This window comes from Hylobates moloch, unplaced genomic scaffold (assembly GCF_009828535.3).
Source record: "Hylobates moloch isolate HMO894 unplaced genomic scaffold, HMol_V3 SCAFFOLD_12, whole genome shotgun sequence".
Taxonomy (NCBI): domain Eukaryota; kingdom Metazoa; phylum Chordata; class Mammalia; order Primates; family Hylobatidae; genus Hylobates; species Hylobates moloch.
Window position 1 is genome coordinate 49,077,767 of NW_026652287.1, and position 18,502 is coordinate 49,096,268.

Here is an 18,502-nt window from a genome sequence, read left to right on the forward strand (position 1 = left end):
TTGTTTGTCTTTAGTTGCTTCTTTTGTTGCTTTGCTTTGTTCAACACGCCAAGAACTTGGACAACTCACAGTCAAGACCTTTCGTCTGGTAATCTGGTAACATCTTGCCTGAGTCTCTGAGTTTCTGCTCTTGGGCCTCTAGGGGGAACTCATGCTCATCCCCTTCCTAAGCATATTCCTGGTCACGGGGCTGAAGAACCTGCTCATCAATGAATTGCTTGAGCCCAGGAGGCAGAGGTTGCAGTGAGCCAAGATCACACCAATGCACTCTGGCCTGGGCGACAGAGAGAGACTCTGACTCAATTAAAAAAAAAAAAAAAAAAAAAGAACCTGCTCATCATCCAAGCCATTGCCACTGACACCCGGCTCTCCATGCTCGTGCACTTTTTCCTTGCCAACCTGGCCTTTGTGGTCACTTGCTTCACCTCCACCACCATCCCCAAGATGCTGGGCGTGCAAAGAGATCCCTTATGTCATGTCAGGATGCAAAGGGATTCCTTATGCTGGTGGCCTGGCCCAGATGCTCTTCTCCATCTGTTAGGCATCCGCAGCTTGCTGCTGACTGCGATGGCCAATGACCACTGTGTGGTCATCTGTCACTGTCTGAATTCCATCAGGTCTGTGACACCACAGCTCTGTGGCCTCCTGGTGGTGGCCTCCTGGACCTTCGCATTCAGGAATGCCCTGACTCACTCAGTGTTACTGACCTGCCTCTCACTCTGCACCTATGAGTGGGTCAGCCATGTCTTCTGCAACCTCAGCCAGCTGCTGAAGTTGGCCTGCTCAGATGCCACTCTCAACAATGTGACGGTGCAACCCCTACACAAAACACAAGGACATGCATGCCATACAGCCACACATTCTTTTGGCACTTTGTAATAATAATCACTTTTCCTCCCATTTTTTGTGGTTGTTGTTGTTATTGTTGAGACAGGTCTCACTCTGTCACCCTGGCTGGACTGCAGTGGTATGATCATAGTTCACTGCAGCCTCAACCCCCCAGGCTCAAACGATCCTCCCTTCTCAGCCTCCCAAGTAGCTAGGACCAAAGGTGTGTGCCACCACACCCAGCTAATTTTTTTGTATTTTTTGTAGAGATGAGGTTTCTCAATATTGCCCAGGCTGGTCTCAAACTCTGGAGCTCAAATGTGCCTGCCTAAGACTTCCAAAATGCTAGGATTACAGGTGCGAACCACAGCATCTGGCCTCCTCCAGTTTTCAACAACATGGTCCTCATTTCCATCTGGGACCTCCTCAGAATGGCCTTTGCTATTCATATTGCTACAACATTCTTATCACTGCCACCTAGGTAAACTTTAAAAAGATTGAGGCTTTCTCTCCTTTTCTTTCAAGACTTCACCAGAATCACTTTTAAGGCTTTGTTCGCAAAGCATGCACCTGCACGCTCTTCCCGCCTCTACCCATTACCCAGTTCCAAAGCTGCTGCCACATTTCCGGGTATTTCTTACAATAGCACTCCACTTCTTGGTACCAATATCTTAGTTTGTTTTAGCTGCTAGAACAACATACTTTAGACTGAATAGTTTATAAACAACAGAGGTTTACTGCTAACAGTTCTGGAGGCTGGGAAGTCCAAGATCAAGGTGCCAGCAGATTCAGTGTCTGGTGAGAGCCCATAGATGATGCCTTCAAATGGTGGAAGGGGACCAGGCGCGGTGGCTCACGCCTGTAATCCCAGCACTTTGGGAGGCCGAGGTGGGCGGATCACAAGGTCAGGAGATCGAGACCATCCTGGCTAACACGGTGAAACCCCGTCTCTACTAAAAATACAAAAAATTAGCCGGGCGAGGTGGTGGGTGCCTGTAGTCCCAGCTATGCAGGAGGCTGAAGCAGGAGAATGGTGTGAACCCCAGGGGGCGGAGCCTGCAGTGAGCCGAGATCGCGCCACTGCACTCCAGCCTGGGTGAAAGAGTGAGACTCCGTCTAAAAAAAAAAAAAATGGTGGAAGGGGCAAACAAGCTCCTCCAGGGCTTTTTTTGTGGGGGAAGAGGGGAGGTGAAGTATCGCTCTTTCACCCAGTCTGGAGTGCAGTGGGGTGATCTCAGCTCACTGCAACCTTCACCTCCTGTGTTCAAGTGATTCTCCTGCCTCGGCCTCCTGAGTAGCTGGGACTACAGGCACACACCACTATGCCCCGCTAATTTTTTTTTTGTATTTTTAGTAGAGATGGGGTTTCGCCATGTTGGCCAGGCTGGTTTCAGACTCCTGACCTCAAGTAATCAGCCCACCTTGCCCTCCCAAAGAGCTGGGATTACAGGCATGAGCCACCACGCCCAGCCTGTTGGAAAAATTATTTGAACTTCACAATTTATTACTGGTAATGTAAAAATAAATGTTCAGGATGACTGTCAAATTGGGGGAAAATTCTATCAAGTTTATGTAATTTTGAGCTGTAAGGTTTGGAAAACAAGCTTCTGTATATGACATACATTAGAGCTGTGCACCATCGGACACTATAGTGTCCAGTTCAATGGAAGGAACCTGTCGCATTGCACCCTGACCTCTGACTTTGCACCTCTGTGTCACAATGTCTTTGCCATTGTAAATAGTGCTGCAATTAACACATGCATGCTTGTGCCTTTTTGGTAGACTGATTTTTGTTTTCTCTGGAGTATATACCCAGTAACGGGACTGCTGGGTCAAATGGTAGCTCTGTTTTGGGTTTTGTTTTTTTTTTTTTTGAGATGGAGTCTCACTCTTGTCACCCAGGCTAGAGTGCAATGGCGTGATCTTGGCTCACTGCAACCTCCACCTCCTGGGTTCAAGCGATTCTCCTGACTCAGCCTCCCAAGTAGCTGGGATTGCAGGCACCCACCACCACGCCTGGCTGATTTTTGTATTTTTGGTAGAGACGGGGTTTCACCATGTTGGCCCAGCTGGTCTCGAACTCCTGACCTCAGGCAATCCACCCACCTCGGCCTCCCAAAGTACTGGGATTACAGGTGTGAGCCACCGCACCCGGCCAGGTAGCAATGTTTAATTTCTTTGAGTAATCTCCAAACTGCTTTCCACAGTGGCTGAACTAATTTACATTTTCATCAGTACAGGATAAACATTCCATTTTCTCTGCAGTCTCTTTAATGTCTGGTGGTTTTTATTTTTGTTTTTTGTTTTACTTTTTCAGAATAGCCATTCTGACTGGTGTGAGATGGTATCTCATTGTGGTTTTGATTTGCATTTCTCTGATGACTAGTGATGGTGATCATTCTTTCATATGTTTGCTAGCCACTTGTATGTCTTCTTTTGAGAAGTGTCTGTTAATGTCCTTTACCCACTTTTTAATGGTGTTGTTTTTTGCTTGTTCAACTGTTTAAGTTCCTTGTAGATTCTGGATATCAGACCTTTGTCAGATGCACAGTTTGCAAACATTTTCTCCCATTCTGTAGGTTGTCTGTTTACTCTATGGGTAGTTCCTTTTGCTGTGCAGAAACTCTTTAATTTGATTAGATCTCATTTGTCAATTTTTGTTTTCATTGCAACTGCTTTTGAGGACTTAGTCATAAATTCATGTTTCCTAGGTTTCCTTCTGGATTCTTATGATTTGAGGTCTTACATTTAAATTTTTAATCATCTTGAGTTAATGTTTGTATATGGTGAACCGGAGGGGTCCAGTTTCATTCTTCTGCATGTGACTTGCCAGCTATCCCAGCACCATTTATTGAATAGGAAGTCTTTTCCCCATTGCTCGTTATTGTCAACTTTGTCGAAGATCAGATGGTTGTAGGTGTGTGGCTTTATTTCTGGGCTCTCTATTCTATTCCATTGGTCTGTGTGTCTGTTTTTGTGCCAGCACTATGTTGTTTTGGTTACTGTAACCCTATGGTATAGTTTGAAGTCGGATAATGTGATGCCTCCAGTTTTTTTCTTTTTTCTTAGGATTGCTTTGACTATTCAAGCTGTTTTGGTTCCATATGAATTTTAATATAGTTTTTTCAATTTTGTGAAAAATGGTTTTGGTAGTTTGATAAGAATAGCATTGAATCTGTAGGTTGCTTTGGGCAGTATGGCCATTTGAATGATATTGATTCTTCTAATCCATGAGCATGGAATGTTTTTCCATTTGTTTGTGTCATCCATGATTTCTTTGAAGTGTTTTGCAGTTCTCCTTGTAAAGATCTTTCACCTCCTCCATTACATGTATTCCTAGGTACTTTTTTGTGTGGTTACTATAAATGGGATTGTGTTTTTGGTTTCTCTCTCAGCTTGGAAGTATTGGTGTATGGACATGCTACAGATTTTTGTACATTGATTTTGTACCCTGAAACCTTGCTAAAATTGTTTATTAGTTCTAATAGCTTTTTGGTGGAGTCCTTAGGGTTTTCTAAGTATGGAGTCATATTGTCAGTAAAGAGAGATAGTTTGACTTCTTCTTTTCCTATTTAGATGACTTTTATTTCTTTCTCTTGCCTAATTGCTCTGGCTAGCACTTCCAGTATTATGTTGAACAGTTGTGGTGAGAGTGGGCATCCTTGTCTTGTTCCAGTTCTCAAAGGGAATGCTTCAATTTTTTTCATGTTCAGTATGATGTTGTTCCCTAGCTTCTTGTGGTTTGCTGCCAATCTTTGATGTTCCTTGGCTTGTAGACCTCTGCATTCATCTTCACACGGCATTCTCCCTGTGTGTGTATCTGTCTTTAAATGTCACCTTTTTATAAGGACACCAGTTATACTGTATTAGGAGCCCACCACTCTCCAGTATGATTTCATCTTAGTTATTATACTTAATCCTATTTCTAAATAAGATCACATTCTGAGATACTGGGGATTAGGACTTCAACATATGAATTGGGAGAAGAGACATAATCCAACCCATAAGACTTACTAAAAATAAAAAGAATAAAAGGCCGGGTGCAGTGGCTCACACCTGTAATCCCAGCACTTTGGGAGGCCAAGGCAGGTGGATCACTTGAGGTCAGGAGTTCAAGACCAGCCTGACCAACATGGTGAAACCCCATCTCTACTAAAAAAAAATATATATATATACAAAATTAGCCAAGCATAGTGGCACATGCACATGCCTGTAATCCCAGCTACTTGGGAGGCTGAGGCAGGAGAATCGCTTGAACCCAGGAGGTGGAGGATGCAGCAAGCCGAGATCACGCCATTGTACTCCAGCCTGGGCAACAAGAGCAAAACTCTGTTTCAAAAAAAAAAAAAAAAGACTGTAGTGAGTGGATTCATAGCTGAAGCAACGTAGTAGCTTATTTCTCACATAACAGAATCCTAGGTCAGTGCATGGCTCTACTCCTCTCAGTCACTCAGAGACCCAAGTTTCCTGCATCTTGTTTCCCACCCATTTCCTAAACATTGTTCTTGTCTATAAGAGCAAACCTGTGAACTCTGGATTACAAAAAATAATAATAATCACAGTGCACAGAAGAGGCAAGCCTATTGTCTGGAAATGCCACCTACTTTTCTCATTCCACACTGGGTTACCCCTAGCTGCAAGAGAGGCCAAGAAATATGATATTGGAACTTTGGTCCCTAAATAATTGCATGAAGCAGAATTGCATGCTGAACTGAAACTAGAGAGAAAAGTAAACTTTCAAATATTGAATTTTGGACCTCTCACTTCTTTTAACTGGAGCTTAGACGTTTGTCCTAACAGACACAGTAATTGGTTCCAGAAGTGGGGTACACCATAAAAATAGATGGCATTTGCTTAATGACAGGGTTGTGAGGACACAGATATTTCAGGCTGGAAAGCTGAGTATCCTCCTTAGGCCAAGGCAAAACATTTGGTAAAACATGGTCAACCAAGTTGCTAGGCTGTGATTTTGTTTTTATAGAAGGGGAGAATGGATTTTTGTAGAGAGCTAGCAGTCCACATTCCATCCTCTAGCCACCAAATATATAAAAACATGCTTCTTCCCACCATAGAATACCTTTATACCCTTCCTGGAAGAAGGCAATCTAATATCCCGTATTATTGATGCATCCAGCTGAGAGTCCAAAATCTCTGGCTAAAACAGTCTTCTTCATCAGGCATGTCTTACTGTTTCTCTCATGATCCAATAATTTGTAAACTAAAAGTCAATTTTTCTGGCCCTCTCCTCACTGAATACACAATATTATACCAGTTGCTAGCACAGAATAATGATCAAATCTTGCTGGGCAGGATTTTTTTTTTAACTCTCTGCTTGTAAAGTAGAATAAATCATTTGGTGAGACTCTGGTAGATCTCTCCGGGAAACTCCATTGTCTGTTGTTCACTGGTTTTTCTATCCAGGGTTTTCTTCCTTGTCCACTTATCTTCCATGACCACATCTAGAGTGAGCTTTGAGGAGGGTTCCCTGCTTGGGAACTCTGCAGTTACCATAGCCTGATCCCTGTGGTGCAAATTAGGGATTTCCTTAAGGCTGATACACAGGCTGGGTTCATGGTTTCAAGATAATTCCCTAAAACATTTAGTGAGCTATTTGCTTCCAATCAGTAACCACACCAAAAGTTCTTCTGAAGACATCAGATATTTTCATTCCTTAGTTTACCCAAGCCTCTCTACCACGATAATGGTGGCTGCCTGAGGACATTTGAAACAAATACCTTAAGTGAAAAGCCTATTTACCACTCACTGTTGGAGAGATCAGGGTCAGATGACTTCTCCAACTCTTTGTGGACTTTTATCTGTGGATTCTTCCATCTCTGTTTGCATATTGGCAAAGTTCTTGACCACTAAGTCCACATCTTTCTTATAACACTTTGCTAAAAGCAGCAGGAAGCAACCAACTCACAACCATGTTCTACCTCTTTCTAATCACTTCATCTAGAAATTCAAGTTCAATTACCATTTGAACTATCTTCCTAGTTCTCTAAGATTGTATGTTTTGCCTTAGCCTAAGGAGGATACCCAGCTTTCCAGCCTGAAATATCTGTGTCCTCACAACCCAGCCATTAATCAAATGCCATCTATTCTTATGGCTACACCCCACTTCTGGAACCAATTACTGTGTTTATTATGACAAAAGTCTAAGCTTCAGTAAAAAGAAGTGAGAAGTCCAAAAAGCAATATTTTAAACAGACAGAAGTTTGTTTATCTCTCTAGTTTTGGTTCAACCTGCAACTCTGCTTCATGCAACCATCTACGGACCCAAGTTTCTTTCATTTTATTTCTCCATTAATCCCTAAGGAATTTGCCCTGTCTGTAGGTTGGGTCTTAGGTAAGTCCATGTACCAGCTTGCAAACAAGGAAAAAAAAGAGCATGGAGGAGGTAAGTCTACTGTCTTCGAGGCTTCACTCAGATGGTGCACATATAACTTACATTCATATTCCATCAGTGAGAACTTAGCCACCCACATGGCCTTGCTGCAAGGGAGGCTAGAGAATATGATGTCCCTGCGAGGTCACAATTCTGTCTGCTACAAAAGATGGGAGAATAGAATTGGTACACAGTTAGTATTCTCCAAAGCATGATTCTGCTATTTCCTTCCCATGTACCCGTGAGCAGTCATTTCACCCCTCAGTGTTCTCATATGTAAAACAGAGATACTATTACCTACAGCCTAGGGATGTTAAGAGGATTAAATGAGATAATGTGGTGCCTGTATATTGGCAAGCAAGATGATTTGAGATGTTAAATAGATAATCATGTTTTATTTAAATGTGTATGAAGGAAAACACAACTAGTATCTCAAGCCTACACTTAGGATGAGGCTAAAGAAGCTACTTGAGATTTTCTTAATGATTCAAAAAATATACATCAAGGAAATAATAATACCATTGGTACACGGATGTAGTCTTAGCAGATGCTGTTGCTGACCCCTTCCATATTCTTTCAGCCCACCCCATAGCTCACCTGCAGATAGTTCTCATGCACACCAAAGACTTCCAACACAGAATGTTCTTGGCCCCACACAAGGAAGACCAAAACTGCCAGTAGAATGCTCAAAAGGTAATTGTATTAGTCTGTTCTCACACTGCTATAAAGAACTACTTGAGCAGCGTATGGTGGCTCATACCTGTAATCCCAGCACTTTGAGAGGCTGAGGCGGGTGGATCACCTGAAGTCAAGAGTTCAAGACCAGCCTGGGCAATATGATGAAATTCCGTCTCTACTAAAAATACAAAAATTAGACAGGCTGTCCAGGTGCAGGGGCTCACACCTGTAATCCCAGCACTTTGGGAGGCCAAGGCGGGCGGATCACGAGGTCAGTAGTTCGAGATCAGCCTAACCAACATGGTGAAACCTCGTCTCTACTAAAAATATAAAAATTAACCAGGCATGGTGGCATGCACCTGTAATCCCAGTTACTTGGGAGGCTGAGGCAGGAGAATCACTTGAACCCAGGAGGTGGAGGTTATGGTGAGCCGAGATTGCACTGCTGCACTCCAGCCTGGGTGACGGCACAAGACTCTGTCTCAAAAAAAAAAAAGAAAAAAAATTAGCCAGGCCATGGTGGCAAACACCTGTGATCCCAGCTACTCAGGAGGCTGAGACACAAGAATCACCGAACCTGGGAAGTGGAGGTTGCAGTGAGCCAAGATCACGCTGCTGCAGCATTCCAGCCTGGGCAACAGAGCGAGACCCTGCCTCAAAAAAATAATAATAAATAAAAAAAAGAACTACCTGAGACTGGGTGACTGGGTAATTTAGTAATTTATAAAGAAAAGAGGTTCGATTGGCTCATGGTTCCACAGGCTATAGAGGAAGCATTGCTGGGGAGGCCTCAGGATACTTTCAATCATGGCGGAAGGGAAGCAGGCACATCTTACATGGCTGGAGCAGGAGGACCAGAGGGGAAGGGAGCTGCTAGACACTTTTAAACAACCAGATCTCGTGAGAACTCGCTCACTTGATGAGAACAGCAAAGGTCAGGGAAATCCATCCCCATGATCCAATCACCCCTCACCAAGGCCCTTCTCCAACATTGGGGATTACAATTCAACATGAGATTTGGGTGGAGACCCAAATCCAAACTATATCAGTAATCATCAACCAATGAGGGTCAAGAATTGGTGGCTGCTGGGTACAGAGGCTCACGCCTGTAATCCCAGCACTTTGGGAGGCCAAGGTAGGTGGATTACCTAAGGTCATGAGTTCGAGGCCAGCCTGGCCAACATGGTGAAACCCCATTTCTACTAATAATACAAAAAATTAGCTGGGCACGGTGGTGTGCACCTGTAATCTCAGCTACTTGGGAGGCTGAGGCAGGAGAATCACTTGAACCCGGGAGGCGGACATTGCAGTGAGCCGAGATTGTGCCACTGCACTCCAGCCTGGGTGACAGAGCGAGACTCTTTCTCAAAAAAAAAATAAATAAATGAATGAATTGGTGGGCAACTTACTCACAATATCTTAATCCTTCCATAGGATGACTCTGCAGTCTCTTACTCAGCTGCTCAGAAGATCCTGAGTGGAACCAAGCACAAGTTGCCCACTCATGAATGTATCTCCCCTCACCATCACCTTTCCTCACTCCTCATGCTTCCTGGGACCACCTCCCACAAATCCGTGTTTTGAGGTCTACTTTTTGGGGAAACTCAAACTAAGACATGGACAAAAGTTGGAGGTGATGTGGGAATGACAGAAGTTTGTCAACCCTGAGACAAAGCATCTGAAACACTTGCTCAGTGCCTGGCACATAGTAAGTGCTCAACAAACGTTGTTCATTGTTGTTACCATTGTTCTTGCTTTTTTAATTTTGGGAAGCCACACATAACATAAAATTTACCACTTAACCTTTTTTTTTTTTTTTTTTGAGACAGAGTCTCACTCTGTTGCCCAGGCTGGAGTGCAGTGGCGTGATCTCGACTCACTGCAACCTCCACCTCCTGGGTTCACGCCATTCTCCTGCCTCAGCCTCCCAAGTAGCTGGGACTACTGGCGCCCGCCACCATGACCGGCTAATTTTTTGTATTTTTAGTAGAGACTGGGTTTCACCGTGTTAGCCAGGATGGTCTTGATCTCCTGACTTCGTGATCCACCCGCCTCGGCCTCTCAAAGTGCTGGGATTACAGGCGTGAACCACTGCGCCCAGCCACCATTTAATCATTTTTAAGTTTACAGTTCAGTCAGTGGCATTAAGCACATTTACATTCCTGTGCAACCATCACCATCAGTTACCTCCAGAACCCTTTGCATTTTGCAAAACTGAAACTCCCTACCCATTAAACAACTCCCTGTTCTGCCTTCCTGCAGCCCCTGGCAAGCACCATTCTACTTTCTCTTTCTGTGAATTTAACTACTTTAGTTACTTCATATAAGTGGAATCATACAGTATGATCCAAGGTGCAGCCCTGTTGTAACATGTGTCAGAATTTCTTCTTTTTTTGTTGTTTTTTGTTTGTTTGTTTGTTTGTTTTGAGACAGAGCCTTACTCTGTCGCCCAGGCTGGAGTGTAGTAGCTGGATCTCCGCTCACTGCAACCACCCCCTCCCAGGCTCAAGTGATTCTTGTGCCTCAGCCTCTCGAGAAACTGGGATTACAGGCATGCACCACCATGCCAGCTAATTTTCATATTTCTAGTAGAGATAGGGGTTCACCATATTGGCCAGGCTGGTCTTGAACTCCTGACCTCAAGTGATCCACTCGCCTCTCGGCCTCCCAAAATGCTGGGATTACAGGCATAAGCCACCACACCCAGCCAGAATTTCTTCCCTTTCTAAGGCTGAGTAAGATTCCATTACATGGATAGACCATATTTTGTTCATTCATTCAGCCATTGATGGGCATGGGCTGCTTCCACCTTTTGGCCATCATGAATAATCCTGCTATGAACATGGTAAATGATATTATTTTTCCTTTTTTCATTCATTCACTTATTCATTCATTCAGAGTTCCAGGAATTTTGATATGTCAATGTTCAAACGGAGGGCATTCCATTGATAATTTCCATATATAGTCAGTCCTTCACATCTGAGGGTTCCACATCCTCAGATTCAACCAACCATGGATCCAAAATATCCAGAAAAAAAATTAAAAATAACAATACAACAATAAAAATAATACAAATTTTAAAACCAATACAGTATAACAACTATCTGCATAGTACATACATTATATTGGGTGTTCTAGGTAATCTTTTTTTTTTTTTTTTGAGACAGAGTCTCACTCTTTCACCCAGGCTAGATTATAGGTGTGAACCACTGCGTCCAGCCAACAATTTTATATAAGAAACTTGAGGCTGGGCACAGCAGCTCATGCCTGTAATCCCAGCACTTTGGGAGGCCGATGTGGGTGGATCACCTGAGGTCAGGAGCTGGAGACCAGCCTGGCCAACATGGTGAAACCCTGTCTCTACTAAAAATACAAAACATTAGCCAGGCGTGGTGGCAGATGTCTGTATTCCTAACTACTCAGGAAGCTGAGGCAGGAGAATCGCTTGAACTGGGGAGGCAGAGGTTGCAGTGAGCCAAGATGGCACCACTACACTCCAGACTGGGCAACAAAAGCAAAACTGCATCTCAAAAAAAATGAGAGAGAGAGAGATGGAAGGAAGGAAGGAAAGAAGGAAGGAAGGAAGGAAGGGAGGAAGGAAGGGAGGGAGGGAGGGAGGGAGGGAGGGAGTGAGGGAGACAGAGAGAAGGAAGGAAGGAAGGAAGGAAGGAAGGAAGGAAGGAAGGAAGGAAGGAAGAGAAGAAGAGGAAGAAGAAAAAGAGAAAGAAAGAAAGAAAGAAAGAAAGAAAGAAAGAAAGAAAGAAAGAGAAAAGAGAAAAGGAAAGAAAGAAAGAACCAGCACTTCGGGAAGCCGAGGCAGGCAGATCATGAGGTCAGGAGTTCAAGACCAGCCTGGCAAATATGGTGAAATCCCGTCTCTACTAAAAATATAAAAATTAGCTGGGTATGGTGGCATGCACCTGGAGCCCCAGCTACCCTGGAGGCTGAGGCAGAAGAATCGCTTGAACCCAGGAGGCAGAGGTTGCAGTGAGCCAAGATCATGCCACTGCACTCCAGCCTGGGCAACAGAGTGAGACTCTGTCTCAGAAAGAAAAAAGAAAAAAGAAACTTGAGCATCCCGGGTTTTTTTGTGTTTTCAGGGGGTCTTGGAGTCTATCCCCTGTGGATAGCGAGGGTTGACTGTGATTTGGGAGTGTAGAGGGATTTCTTATTTTAAAAAAGACCCCCTAAGCCAAAGGAGGCAGCTTTGAAGGATGTCTTAAGATCGTGGTCCTCCCTCAAAGAAGTCATTGTCAACAAAGGGGATGATTTCACTCGCTCCCAGCCCCGGGGACATTTGGCCGTGTCCAGAAACTGTTTTGACTGTGGTGACTGGGGATGGGATACTACTGGCATGTAACAGGTAGAGGCCAGGAATGTGGCTCAACATCCTCCAATGCATAGGAAAGTCTTGTGCTATAAAGAATAATCCATGAGGCTGGGCGTGGTGGCTCATGCCTGTAATCCCAACACTTTGGGAGGTTGAGGTGGGAGGATTGCTTGAGCCCAGGAATTCAAGACCAGCCTGAGCAACATGGCAAGACCCCGACTCTACTAAAAATCAAAAAACTTAGCTGGGCATGGTGGTACATGCCTGTAATCCATGCTTGTAGCTACTCTGGAGGCTGAGGCAGGAGGATTGCTTGAGCTCAGGAGGTCACGGCTGCAACGAGCCATGATTGCAGTACTGCACTCTAGCCTGGGTAACAGAGCAAGACCCTGTCTCAAAAAAAAAAAAAAAAAAAATTATTCAGGCAGCAAAGAGTTAAGGTATGCCGTCCCACTCTGCACCTACTTTGAAAGGTAGCTGCAAACCAGACGCAGTGGCTCATGCCTGTAATCCCAGCACTTTGGGAGGCCAAGGCGGGTGGATCACTTGAGGTCAGGAGTTCGAGACCAGCCTGGCCAACATGGTGAAACCCCATCTCTACTAAAAATACAAAAATTAGCCGAATGTGGTGGCGGGCCCCTGTAATCCCAACTACTCAGGAGGCTGAGGCAGGAGAATCACGTGAACCCAGGAGACAGAGGTTACAATGAGCTGAGATCATGCCATTGCACTCCAGCCTGAGTGACAAGAGCAAAACTCTGTCTCAAAAAAAATAAAAATTAAAAAATTAAAAAATTAAAAATAAATTAAATAAATAAATAAAAAGTAGCTGCATTTAGCTGGGCATGGAGGAATCCCAGCACTTGGGAGGCCAAGGTGGGAGGACAGCTTGAGGGGCCTGGAGTTCAAGACTAGCCTGGGCAATATAGCAAGATCCCATCTCTACCAAAAATGTAAAAATTGATTTAAAAAAAAAAGAGAGAAAGAAATAAAAATTAGCCAGGTGTGGTGGCACACACCTGTAGTCTTAGCTACTTGGGAGGCTGAGGCAGGAGGATCGCTTGAGCCAGGAGTTGGAGGCTGCAATGAGCTATGATTACATCACTGAACTCCAGCCTGGGCAACAGAGTGAGACCCTGTCTCTTTAAGAAAAAAAAAGAAAGGTAGCAGTAAAAGTGAGACCTAACCAGGCCAAATCTAGGATCCCAAGAGAAACACCTCGGTGACAGTTGTCATCCCAGAGACACAAGTAGTTGTCAAGAACTGTGAAGAGTCTGCGATCTTATCCTACTTGCAAGTGAACAATTGAACCTGCTACAGTTTTATGGATTCGGGCAGAAGACACGAGACTCCAGTATCAGAGACAAAGGACTTTATTACTCGTGGCACAGCAGGCAGCATGAACTTTGTGTTTGCACTAGCCCACATTGGGTTAGTTCCACAGGCGAGGAACTCTGAGCTTAAAGATCTCGATTTTTATAGTCGACTGCAAACAAACCTGGTCTATTTTAATACCAGAGGGAGACAATATCTTTATTATATGGACAGCAAATGAAACTGCCCTCTGCTTCACAGTTTGTATAGCTGTTTGCTATACAAACATCCTTGAAGAGATAGCTGGAATAAAAGCCGTCTGAGCCCCTGATTCTGGGGTGTACAGAAATGCAAGAGACCCATGGAGAATTGTTCTCCAATGACACCATTGACACCCAATGGGCAGTGGCTGTCCGTGAAGGTAACTCAGGTAGGAGGTTGAATAGGGGAGGCTGCTCAGGTTATAGTTTGTGGGTCAATGTGTAGAATCTGGAGTCAGACACTCTTGGTTCAACTCCCAACACCACCACTTCTTAGCTGTGCGGGCTTGAGCAAGTTACTTTACCTCTCTGTGCCTCAATTTCTCCTTTTATAAAATGGAAATGACAATAGCAGTTATCTCACGAGGTTATTGTGAAAATTAAGTGAGTTGATGTGTGCAAGGCACGTAGAAAAGCATGGACACATTAAAGACATGTCAGTTTAACTATAATTATTATTAATTATCGTGATGATGCCACCAAGCTTATGGTCATGCCTGTTTTACGGGATTAATGGCCAAGCTCTTTAACCCACACAGTTCCCTCGGAGTGTGGCTCAGAGACTTTGAGGAGGACTTAGGGCCCTTTTCTCCCTGCCCGCCCCACCACTGGTTTGCCCCTTCCTGGATAATTTAAAAAAAAAAAAAAAAACAGGATCTTTCTCTGTCGTCCAGGCAGGAGTACAGTAGTGCAATCTCAGCTCATTGCAACCTCCACCTCCCAGGTTCAAGCAATACTCGTCAGCTTCCCGAGTATCTAGGATTACAGGTGTGCATCACCATGCCCGGCTAATTTTTTTGTATTTTTAGTAGGGACGGGATGTCACCATGTTGGCCAGTCTGGTCTCGAACTTCTAGCCTCAAGGGATCCAACCCCTTGGCCTCTCAAAGTACCAGGATTACAGGTGTAAGCCACTGCACCTGGCCTAGAAACTCTTTTTTTATTAAGAGATAGGGTCTCACTCTGTTGCCCAGGCTGGAATACAGTAGTACCTTCGTGGCTCACTGCAGCCTCAAACTCTTGGGCTCAAGTGATCCTCCTGCCTCAGCCTCTAGAGTAGCTGGGACTACAGATGCATGCCACCACACCCAGCTAATTTTAAAATTTTTTGTAGAGATGGGGTCTCGCTCTGCTGCTCAGGATGATCTTGAACTCCTGGGCTCAAGCAATTCTCCCACCTTTGCCTCCCAAAGTGCTGGGATTACAGGCGTAAGCCACCGCACCCAGCTTCAGGGTCATTTTTATTGTCATCCTTGTCATCTTTATTACTCTATCGTACCCCAGGAAATGAAACTCCATAGAGTGCAAGCTGAGAACATTTTTGCTCTTTTCTATCAGAACTCAGTAAACTCACTTGTTGCCTTGGTCTCTCTGCATGTCTCAAACTGCAGGAGACATGTTTGGGGGGCAGTCCTCATCCTCTCTTCTGTTGTTTGATCTCTGCAGCCTCACCACCCACCACACCACACCACACCACATCCTCACCTCTGCATTCAACGGCAGACACTCTCACCTGCCCTCAGTCCCTTCCTCCTATGACCTTCGCATAGACCCCATCACCACCGTTCAGACCTCCCTCAATTGCCACTTCCTCAGAGAAGCTTTTCCCTGACTTCCACCTAAGACTAATCAGGTGCCTGCATTTTGCATTCATTAACATTTTTAGGCTGGGCGTGGTGGCTCATGCCTGTAATCCTAGCACTCTAGGAGGCCGAGGCGGCCAGACCACCTGAGGTCAGGAGTTCGAGACCGGCCTGGCCAACATGGTGAAACCCTGTTTTGCAAAAATACAAAAAGTAGCCAGGCGTGGTGGTGCGTGCCTGTAATCCCAGCTACTTGGGAGGCTGAGGCACGAGAATTGCTTGAACCTGGGAGGTGGAGGTTGCAGTGAGCCGAGATCGCACCACTGCACTCCAGCCTGGGCAACAGAGCAAGACCATCTCAAAAAAAAAAAAAAAAAATTTAGCTCACACTCTGGGTGCCTGCCCAGATCCACTGGGTTCCTACTGTTTCTCTCCACACCGAGGGCTACTTCTAGCAGCTTCATCTCTCTGCTAGGGGGACAGGCAGTCTTCCTCCAGCTGCTGAAGTGTGTGGCCCATACAAGGGCAGGTCAGCAGAATCAACAGCCCCTAAGAGCAGCCTTCAATCAACAACAGCAATGAATTGGTGGATAAATACCCTAGCTCGTTCGCCCCTCAGCTGGGACAACGCCAAAGAGTGTGCTCTCTGCTGCCTCCAGAGGCCCTCAGTGGGACTGCACCCTGTTTGTCCATGCCAGTAACTGGTTTCATAACGCATGCTTAATGGCTACTTCCTTTTCCCTGTTTCACTTCCAATCCACTACTTGTATCTCCTCGGGTCACCTCCCAAATAAACTATTTGTCCTTGCATTTTTTAAGAGATGGAGTCTCTGGTGCCCAGGCTGAAGTGCAGTGGTGCAATATTAGCTCACGGCAGGCCAGGCACAGGGGCCTGTAATCCCAACAGTTTGGGGGGCCAAGGCAGGAAGATCACTTGAACCCAGGAGTTCAAGACCAGACTGTGCAACATAGCAGGACCCCACCTCTACAAAAACAAAAATGTATCCAGGCATAGTGGCACATGCCTGTAGTCCCAGCTACTCAGAAGGCTGAGGTGGGAGGATCAATTGAAGCTGGGGGATCTAGGCTGTAGTTAGCCACGATTGTGCCACTGCACTCCAGCCTGGGCAACAGAGTGAGACCTTGTCTCGAGAGAGAAAGAAAAAGAAAGAGAGAGAGAGAGAAAGAAAGAGAGAGAGAGAGAAAGAAAGAAAGAGAAAGAAAGAAAGAAGAAAGAAAGAAAGAAAGAGAAAGAAAGAAAGAAAGAAAGAAAGAAAGAAAGAAAGAAAGAAAGAAAGAAAGAAAGAAAGAAAGAAAGAAAAAGAAAGAAAGAAAGAAAAGAGAAGCTCACTACAGCCTCAAACTCCAGGGCCCAAGTGGTTCTCCTACCTCAGCCTCCTGAGTAACTGGGATGACAGGCACAGACCACCATGCCCAGCTAGTTTTTGTATCTTTTGTAGAGATGGGGTCTTGCTGTGCTGCCCAGGCTGGCCTCAAACTCCTGACCTCAAGTGATCCTTCCACCTCAGCCTCCCAAAGTGCTGGGATTACAGGCGTGAGCCATTTTGCGTGACTTCCTTGAACTTTTGTATCAAAAGACAGTCATTTGCCCTATTGTAATTAATTCCACAATTGCAGTTATTGGTTGTCTCGCCCCACTGGGATGAGTCATGTCCACCACAGTGTTCCAAAAACACGCACATGGTAGTAGATGCTTGATAAATGACTCTGGGTCTCATGACTGGGAGGTGGCTGGGATGCTGATGGGCTGTTCTCCTTCCCCCATCCCATCCTTAGAAGCCCCCAGTTGGAGAGATTGTAGTGCAGGAGGGAAGCTCACTCCCAAGCTATAAATGGCAGCCTCCACCTGCCCCATGCTCCAGAATACACAGCCTGAACAGCTGGGGCAGGGCCCCCAGCCTCCAGGAACCCCAAATGACCCTCCCAGCCCTGACCAGGGCTCCTGGGGTGTTCCCTGGAGCTCATGCCCAGAGGGGATGTAAGTCCGTTACCAAGGCTGCAGAGGGCACACTAAAGATGCTGATGGGGTCATGCAGCTAGTCCTAGCGCCATTCCTAGCCTGCTTCTCCCCTCCTCCACATCAGACTCCACCTCCGGGAGCTCCCTTTACAAGAAACCGTACCAGGGACAAGGGTCTTCCCTACAAGGCCATGGAGCACGCAGACATCTCCTGCGGGAGGGATCTCTTTCTGAGGTCGGTGGTGTCAGGCCTGGAATTAGCCACACCACCTGCGGCGAGGCTGGTCCCAGGGTCTCTGGGGACAGCGGGGGACAGCAGGGGTGGAGAGGACATCAGGACTGACCTCTGATGACTCAGCTTGAGACAGTGAAATGAGAAATGGTGGGCATGGAGGCCTGGTTGTGGCGGAGCAGGGCAGGTGGGGGAGTCTTAGGACTTCTTGCCAGCTCGGTCCTAGAGTCAGCTGGGCCACTCACAAGCTGGGTGACTGTGGGTGAGCCACTCTGGGCCTCAGTTTCCCCATTTGTAACACGGGGGAGCTCATAACCGCAGCTCATTCCTGGAGTTCATTGTAAAGGCAAAGGGGCCTCCGTTGCAGCCGCCTCGCCTGGCTGGATGGCCTCTGATGTGGAGGGCCAGCCTCAACTTCCTCCTCTGTAAAAATGGGAACAAAAGGCCAGGCACGGTGGCTCATGCCTGTAATCCCAGCACTTTGGGAGGCAAAGGTGGGTGGATCACTTGAGGTCAGGAGTTGGAGTCCAGCCTGACCAACATAGCAAAACCCCGTCTCTGCTAAAAATACAAAAATGTAGCCAGGCGTGGTGGCAGGCACCTGTAGTCCCAGCTACTCGGGAGGCTGAGACAGGAGAATCACTTGAACTTGGGAGGCAGAGGTTGCAGTGAGCCAAGATCATGCCAGTGCACTCCAGCTTGGGCGACAGAGCAAGACTCCGTCTCAAAAAAAAGGGGGGGAATAAAAACAGTCCCCACCGCTTAGGGCTCGAAGTGGGATCTGTGAGTCGTCTGCTGAGCTTAGTCCATGAACAGCATTTCTTCATTATCCACCCAGAGTCCTTTCATCGTGACTGACGTCCCTCAAGATGCAATTATTCTGGTCTGCTTTTGTCACAGGAGGAAACT

The 18,502-nt window shown here is 45.8% G+C and overlaps 1 pseudogene; it reads left to right on the forward strand.

Moving 5' to 3' along the window:
- Nucleotides 1-372: 372 nt before the first annotated feature.
- On the forward strand, nt 373-17,711 carry LOC116479528 (olfactory receptor 7A10-like; annotated as a pseudogene).
- Nucleotides 17,712-18,502: the final 791 nt, after the last annotated feature.